The 8,484-nt window shown below is 42.3% G+C and overlaps 2 long non-coding RNA genes across 3 annotated transcripts; one reads left to right on the forward strand and one right to left on the reverse strand.

Moving 5' to 3' along the window:
• Nucleotides 1–338: 338 nt before the first annotated feature.
• On the reverse strand, nucleotides 339–5,380 carry LOC147246170 (uncharacterized). 2 transcript variants are annotated; one of them, XR_015109888.1, is made up of 3 exons: nucleotides 5,327–5,380; nucleotides 1,005–1,062; nucleotides 339–715 (listed from the first exon to the last, which is right to left on the reverse strand). It is a non-coding gene; the product is annotated as an uncharacterized LOC147246170 (long non-coding RNA). The 2 variants fall into 2 exon arrangements; XR_015109887.1 differs by lacking the exon at nucleotides 5,327–5,380 and adding an exon at nucleotides 1,146–1,678.
• Nucleotides 5,082–7,042, forward strand: LOC147246171 (uncharacterized). Its single transcript, XR_015109886.1, has 3 exons — nucleotides 5,082–5,748; nucleotides 5,907–6,087; nucleotides 6,318–7,042. It is a non-coding gene; the product is annotated as an uncharacterized LOC147246171 (long non-coding RNA).
• The last annotated feature ends 1,442 nt before the right edge of the window (nucleotides 7,043–8,484 follow it).

An 8,484-nucleotide genomic window follows, 5' to 3' on the forward strand; every position in this document is an offset into this window, starting at 1 on the left:
ACCTTGTTCCCAGGAGCATGTACTCCGGGAGTATGGGGGTGGATGCAGGGGCGTCACTAGACCTAATAGTGTACAGGGGCACTCCTGGGGCACAAAAAATTAATGAGAGCATGCAAAGTGCAGAAGAAAATTACAATTCAGTATCCTGTAAATTCACTATTTGATCATATGAGACTATGTATTTAGAGTGTGTCGTGTAGGAATGATAACATGGAAAAAAGGTATAGATTTTTACACATTAGGCCTGTCATAAGCAATTTAATCCATAACTGATTAAAGCAAAAATTAAAGAGAAATGAATCTTTAAGAAATATTTATTGAACATTCCTTTTGTTGTAGTAAGAAATATTTATTGAACATTCCTTTTGTTGTAGTAAGAAATATTTATTGAACATTCTTTTTGTTGCAGTAAGAAATATTTATTGAACATTCTTTTTGTTGTAGTAGTTATTTTTCTGGAGCATGAGAACATTTTCTAAGATAGTGAATGAAGGGAAGGAAGAAAGGAATTATTTTTTGGGAAGCAAGGTGTATCGTCTTGTCTTCATTTGCGCAAAGTTGTCAATCACTTGGCTATGGCTTAACTTGCAAAGTTCCTCACTCTCCACTGACAAAATGGCAAGATGGTGAAGCCTTTCCTGACCCATTGTGCTCCTCAGCCAAGTGTGGAGCCGTCTCAGCACACTGAATGTCCTTTCAGCAGTGCAGCTGGACACTGGAATGGTCAGAGAGATCTGAATGAGCTGTGTCAAGGTAGGGAACATGACATGATCTAGCCGGCCGCTACAGCGCGCTGACGTATCTAGTCTTCTCTAAATATCTGTGCTTGATTCAACCTACTGACTTCCCCCTGCAGACCATTATGACCATAACTAACATATTTTTTCATGACTCACTACAAATTCCTCAATCTACAGCAAATAACCATGATTGTTTTTGATACAAGAAATAAATTTAGCTAACTTAGCGTGGTTATCAGTTTGGCTAGCTTGGTCTTCACTTACCTCTTTCATTCTTCACTGTTATGTCCCTGCTACGGGCAAATAACATTCTGATATCCATCTAAGAATAAGAGTTCAAATGAAATTAAAAAAAGATCTAAATAATATAGGCTACAGTTTTCAACAAGTTGGTGTCTAAATTACCTGCTCAATCTCGCTGTGTCATCACTTCAGCTCGGCTGCGGCGCTCTCTCTCTCTCTCCCTCTCTCGCTCGCTCACTCTACCTAACTCTTATTCTCTTGCTCTCTCACTCTCTCACAGTCGAAGTCGCTTATTTAGCCATGTGGGCATGTTTATGTTGCGATAAAAGTAGTCTAAATTACCCTAATGATTATTATGTGTGCTGAAGTAGAATATGCAGATTTAAAACAACAGATTTTGAAAAAAAAATTATTGACTTTTTTTTTTTTTTTTTTACCGGGGCACTACAGATCTATACATGGGCACGTGCCCTAGTATAATATGTCTGGCGACGCGGCTGGGTGGATGGCCCCTTACAAAGGGCCATTCAGTCTTTGTACCGGAGGTGTGAGAGTGTGGTTCGTGTTCGCGGCAGTGAGTTGGACTTGTTCCCGGTGAGGGTTGGACTCCACCAAGGCTGCCCTTTGTCACTGGTTCTGTTCATAACTTGTATGGACAGAATTTCTAGGCACAGCCGGGTGGTTCATGGGGTCGGGTTTGGTGGTGGGAGGATGTCGTCTATGCCTTTTGCAGATGATGTGGTCCTCTTGGCTCCATCAAGCCATGACCTCCAGTTCTTGCTGGGACAGTTCGCAGTCAAATGTGAAGCAGCTGGCATGAGAATCAGCACCTCCAAGTCTGAGGCCATGGTCCTCAGCCAGAAAAGGGTGGTTTGCCCACTCCAGGTCGGGGGGGGGGGCTGCCTCTGGTGGAGGAGTTTAAATATCTCGGGGTCTTGTTCATAAGTGAGGGTGGGATGGAGTGGGAGATTGACAGGCGGATTGGGGCGGCATTCGCGGTGGGTAATGACTGAAAGAACAAGATCGCGAATATTAGCTGCCGAAATGAGTGTCCTCCGCAGGGTGGCTAGGCTCTACCTTAGAGATACAGTGAGAAGCTCAGTCATTTGGGAGGGACTTAGAGTAGAGCCACTGCTCCTCCATGTCGAGAGGAGTTAGTTGAGGTGGTTCAGGCATCTGGTTAGAATGCCTCCTTGACACCCCCCTGGGGAGGTTTTCCAGGCATGTCCGGCTGGGAGGAGGCCTTGTGGCTGAACCAGGACACACTGGAGTGATTATATCTTTCGGCTGACCTACTGGAATTGAAAACTTGGCAAAAAGGTGGTGCAGGCAGTGACCTGACTGGCAGACCTGTTTGGGTCTGCCCCCTGTCCCCTAAGTCATTTTACATAATAGTTTGTCAGCTGGAAAGTTGGAATGGCATTTGTAAGGGTGATGGACTGTTTATCATTAGCTCTCTGTAGTGCTTTTCAAGGATGCCATGTCGCAGTACAATTACATTTCGCATTTTTCCCCCATGTGATGATTAAAAAGCTTGGTAGTTGTGCTACCAAGTACTGGCGTGCACTGAGTAGGCATATTTCTACCCAAGTAAGTTGACTCTTGAGTGATGCAAATATGACAACCAGTAATTGCGACATGACTGCAGATTGATGAGAGAGTTAATTCGTTGCAACTTACATCTGTACTGTGACGGTCCTGCCTGCACCTGCTGTTCCTCCATGGCTTTAACGCTGCAGCAAGCCGGCGTTCGTGTTGCATAAGAAAGGGTGACTGTTGGTGGCGCAAACTTGGCTTGCGCCTCCACAAGTTTTTAGGGGACGAAGAAGAAGTCTGCGGTGCATTGTGGGCCATAGGTAGCTCTGTAGGATGCACCTGAACCGACCTACAATGTGGGCGTGTTTAGGCTGGAATTTAGGTTGTGACGTTGGTCGCTACTCGCGCCAGTTTTGGTTTCGGACAGCCTACGACCAACTCTGCAACCTATGATCCGACCTACTTGGCAATTCGGACGCAGCCAGGTAAGTCTTTACACACACCCATAGATACATTCACTGATTAGCACTTTCTACCAACATTACAACAGGAGAACCATTTCAAGTTAACTGATTCCTCACAGTACCCACTCACTTCTAATCAATTATATTGGGCACACTCTTTTACGGGTGGAGGAAACCAAAAACCACCGGACTCCCCCCTCTCCAGGAACCACAAACCTATTCAATCCTGTCACAGGTATCCCCAAGTACAAAAATGCTAAACCATTCAATGTGCAAATACGCTCTGTGCAAATTATTGTGTGCAAATCTCTGCTAATAAAGTGCTGAATCACTTATCAAAGTGTGTTGTGCCCCTATTTGAGTAACACTGCCCATGTTTACCCATTTTAACCTAAATGATCAAATCAGTCCATTTGATGTGGCAAAGTCTTCTTCACCTCTGACCTCAGTAACAAAGTCCTCTTCGTTACAGTCCATCAGTCTCTTCTCTTTCTCTGTGTCCCTCTCTTTCCTTCTATATATAAGTCTTCCTCCATTATCTGTCTTGGTCTCTGCCCTGCTCTATTCCCCCCAACTGCTCAAAGCAGAAGGCCGTCCCCATTGAGCCTGGATCTGCTAAACATTCCTGCCTGTAAAAGGAAGGTTTTAGTTGCAGGATGTGCTTACTCATGGAGGATTGTTGGGTGTAAATTCATTGAAGGAGTGTGGTAGTCGACCAGGGGCCCGTTCACAAAGCAGGTTTAGTGAAAACTCGGGGTCTATTAACCCTGAAACAAGGAAAACACAGAGTTTTCCGTTTCACAAAGGGAGGTAACTCAAACTAGAGAAAGAGGGTTAACTCTAGCCTGTTTCACAGACAGCAATAACTTAAGCTCTCGGTCAGTTACCGCGGTAACAGACGCGATGAAACTAACCTGGTCGGGACCATGTTTTTGTCAATGAATCTTGAGTTTCTCGCTGTCTCCGCCCACTTTCAGAGCCACATTCTCCATTTGATTTCCGCATTCATTCATCAGCAGGTGAGTTTTGGCGAGTTTTTCAACTAACACGGCATGTCCTTTTCTTGATGATCCCGAGGACAAAGGTCTCTCACGTCATATATCTATCTATCTATCTATCTATCTATCTATCTATCTATCTATATCTATATATACATCTATCTAATCTATCTCTCTCTCTCTATATATATATATATATATATATACATATATACATACAAACGTCACACGTCATGCTCTCATGTCATCTCATGCTCTCTCTCTATGTGTATATATATATATATATATATATATATATATATATATATATAAATATATATATAAAATACATTTTATGAAGGCACTGGTGTCTTGGGGGTTGGGTTCTAACTCCCTCAGCACCACTGGCCTTCCTACACTCTGGCTGAGGGCCAGCTCCTGTACCTCTGTTAGAGGTGGTGGTGCTGGGCCACCACCCATTTTACAGGCATTTGCCTTCTTTCTGTGGGCTGAGTAGAAGCCTGTGTTAGTTTAAATAGGCTTAATCATTTAACAGAACATGACATCGATGAAAAGACATTTGTGTATGAAACCAGCATTATGTTGGGGATAAAACAACTATCATACACAGTCAAACAGCCATTTAATATTTAATTTACAATGCAGAACATGGGGTACCCCATGAGATGGTCTGAGCTGTTTGAATGATGTTTTTATGCTTCATTTTAAGTTGCTGCCAAGTGCGTTTCTCCCCGCGGTATTGCATCAAAACGATATAAATTAATGCGCTACCATGTAAGCAGCTCCTCCGTAATAATCATGATTGCAAAGGACTACATTTAAACTTATGCATTGACCCGAGCAGCAATTTTCTTCCACGCCATCTCTCTCTCTTTTGCAGCTACATCGGTGTTGGACTTCTTTTTAACGCGTGTTGGAACTCTTCATATGATCGCATCAAGATTTCCAACTCCACTGACGTGAAAAACGAAGCTCTCCGCTTCCCCGTCGCCATGGTGACTCGGTGAATCGGGGCTCCATTTATGCTGGCTTTTAGAGTTGTCGTGATCGCGCTTTACCCCAGGTGAACCTACTCCGAGTTGATCAAACTGATTCAAATCCGCTGTTCTGAAACCGAAAATTTTGAGTTTTCTATCTTAGGGTAGATCAACTCGGAGATCAGGATTCAACTCAAGGTTTGATGAACTTGCTTTGTGAAACGGACCCCAGAGGTGTCAAGGAACGAAGTATTTTTACTTTCGTTACGTAACGAAGTATTGTTTCACGCACTTTTATTTTTTTTGGCAAAGTACTTTTTACTTTTATCCGCTACATTTTAACACAAGTATCTGTACTTTTTACTCACCACTTTTTCAAACAGCCTCGTTACTTTAGTTTCAATGATTGACAACGACTCAAATAATGTAATGTAATCATAATAATAATAATAATAATCCAACGCGGAAAAAAGCCGCGGTGGCTCGTTCCTGCGCCAATCATAGGAAGCATTACTCATGGTCTCGCCTACAGTCCGGCCTGTGATTGGCTCTCGGTGAACATTGTGCGATTTCATTGGCTATTAACCCGGAAAAACAATACTAGCCACCATACACGTTTAAGCAAAGCGGCAAGCTGCAGACGAGAGGCATTTTTCCATGACAGCGTTATGAGCGACGCAGAGGAGAGTGATAATAACCACGCGGTGGTCAGCGACGTAAACTCGACACAGACGGACGAGCCAGATGAAGCCGATATTCTAGGTCCAGCTCACCCATGGCCGTATCAAAAGTAAATGCTTTCCTTTCTCGGAAAAAAAAGGTCCTGCATTTATTTGGCAATTGAGCCACGGACCCACCGTGGTCCTTGCATGAGACCCAAAACTTTTTGTATTCTCCTTTGACCAAGTATTTGACTGTATTTGCATTTTTGTCTACTTCTGTCTCAAGGATAAGCTTTAGAAGGTCCGCAGATCCTCCAGGTACTGTAGGCCTTTGGTGGATGCTCTTGAAGCAGCACTTCAAAACCGTTTTGGACAGATGCTCCGTGATCCAGAGCTAATTGCTGCAGCCATATTTGTCCCCAAGTTCAGGACTGGCTGAACAAGTGATGAAGGCATCCTGAAGAGTGGTAAGCTTTTGTCATTTACAGTATATAGTGGGGATTTTTCTTACAATGTCAGTGTAACTCTTGTTATTGTGAAAACAGTCCTTTACTAATTCTCTTATATTGCACAGAAAATTCAGTAATTATCAAAACATTTCAGCATGAAAACATTGTCTAATTTCATGATCTATAAATCTAGGTATTAACAGTGGTGTTTATGGGGAAGCTAACTCTTTTGTTTTATAATTCCATAGGCCTTGACTACATCAGAAGCCATCTGAAGGATCAACCCATAGTGCGTACAGGTGACACTTCCCAGTCTTCAGACGAGGATGACTTCTTTTACCCCCTCAACCGGGCCAGTGCACATGACAACACCAAGCAGCTTTAGTCCTACCTTGCCTACCCAAACAACATAGTGCACGTCCTCAAATTTTACCCAGCAGTGTGCAACTTGTCTCTCGAGCTCAACACACCACTACCTGCTTCAGCTGCGTGTGAGAGCCTTTTTAGCACTGCAGGGATGATTTTCTGCGCAAAAAGGGCACGCATTTGGTCAAAGAACTTTGAGAACCAGCTTCTGCTAGGGATTAATTAAACCTTTTTGGGGGCATTAAGGGGAAAGTGTGTCTGTTAGGTGAGAGCAGCAGATTAGAATCTGTTCAGTCTGTTTTAGGCTGGCTGAGATGGTTAGAGTATACTGTACCTTGAGCGCATATCAATCGCCACTCAACTCAGGGACAAGACACTACACAGGAGTTCTACCTCAATTCTGTTTTAGACACTGAATACATTTGTTTGTTTGCACTGAATATAATTTCTGTTTGCTGCAGGTATGTGGGGAGGGGAGCGGGGAAAGAGTCGTACAGTGTGCAATGCTGCTAGGGAGCATCTAGATAACCTGCATTCATGAAGAGTGTTCATGGTCATGTTTCATTTCTCAAAAGTAAACCTTGTTTTGTGTTTTGACTCACAGCAACCATGGGCATAATATACTAATAAAAAGTTCTCCTTTGAAGTAAAACTCAACTTAAGACTCTAGGTTGTTTTTAATAGTTTTCTGATCACACATTTTTCTTTTTGTGTGGAGATGGAAGGAACTTTAAGGTAAGAAATGGGTAAACAGAGGGAAGGGAAGGAGAAGATGGTGGAAAAGAGGAAGAAAGGTTGAGGGGTTAACTTGATGTGAAATATGATGTGTGAGGTTACAGTTGGCTTTACACAGAAATGTCTGGTAAAAATACTTTTTACTTTTACTCATAAAGTACATTTCAGAGCCTGTACTTTTTTAAAATTTTACTTGAGTACTTATTTGAATGACTACTTCTACTTTTACCAAAGTCGTTTTTTGCACAAGTAACTTACTTTTACTCAAATACAGAAAGTCAGTACTTTTGACACCACTGCACCACACCCATCCACCCTCTGACTGATGGGCTGGTTGAGAGTTGATTTAACTGTAAACTGGCACAAGTAGCTGGCCATTGTGATAGCCAAACATCAACAAGAATGGGATGCCCACTTTCCCCTTGTCTTGATGGTGCACTGATCTGCTGCTTTGGACTCCACCTCCTACTCCCCTGGTCACAGCTGGTCTGGGTGTATATCCCCCAGAAGAAGAGAGGCAAATGGCTAAAACTGGAAAGTCAATGGGGTGGCCCCTATAGCTTTCTGGAGAGACTGGGTGAGGTGGTGTTTCGAGTTCAGCTGTTGCTCAGAGAAAGGGGGGTTGTCCAGCACCAAGATCGGCTGGCTAGCAGGTTGGAGATAATGGAGTATGTGTAGCACTAATAAGGAAAAGACTTGTTTTGCCATGGGTTATGCCCTACAGTAGCCTGTGTTTGGTAAAACTTAGTACCAGCAAAACTGGACAACATCTGGTCAAACATCATTGTGAATTGCTACAATATTTTAACCACCTTGACCTTTAACATTTTTAGTAAGCTACTGATAACTCCTAAAAAAATTTAAGCTGTTTTAAAATCCATTCTGCTCATCACTTTTATTATTTCTGCAGGTGTTCTAGTCTGACATTGTTCAATCCAGCTGTGTTCTCTTCAGTGTGTTAGATCTTTTTATATCTTTGTTATACAAAAGACTTTGTATAACACTCCAAATAAACCTATCTATTACATGTGGTAAGAAAGAATTAAATCAATGATTTTTTTGCTATGACAGATGTTCCTAAAGAATGAAATAAGATGAGAAATCAAGCTTTGCTCAGGCATAAACCTGGTCAGACGTTTATGCATTTTTAATGTATTGAACCTGTTTTTTACTGTAGGGAAAGGTACACCGCTTTATTTTGAGCAATTTGTAGATTTAGATTTGCAGCTTCTATATATTCAATATCAAGTAACTGTCAACAAACCAAACATTATTAAAATAAAAATACCTAGCTAGTCTTAAGTGATGTACAAG

The sequence above is a fragment of the Aulostomus chinensis genome, chromosome 17 (genome assembly GCF_037954235.1).
Source record: "Aulostomus chinensis isolate RoL2024-O1b breed Wild chromosome 17, RoL_Achi_v1.0, whole genome shotgun sequence".
NCBI classification, from domain to species: domain Eukaryota; kingdom Metazoa; phylum Chordata; class Actinopteri; order Syngnathiformes; family Aulostomidae; genus Aulostomus; species Aulostomus chinensis.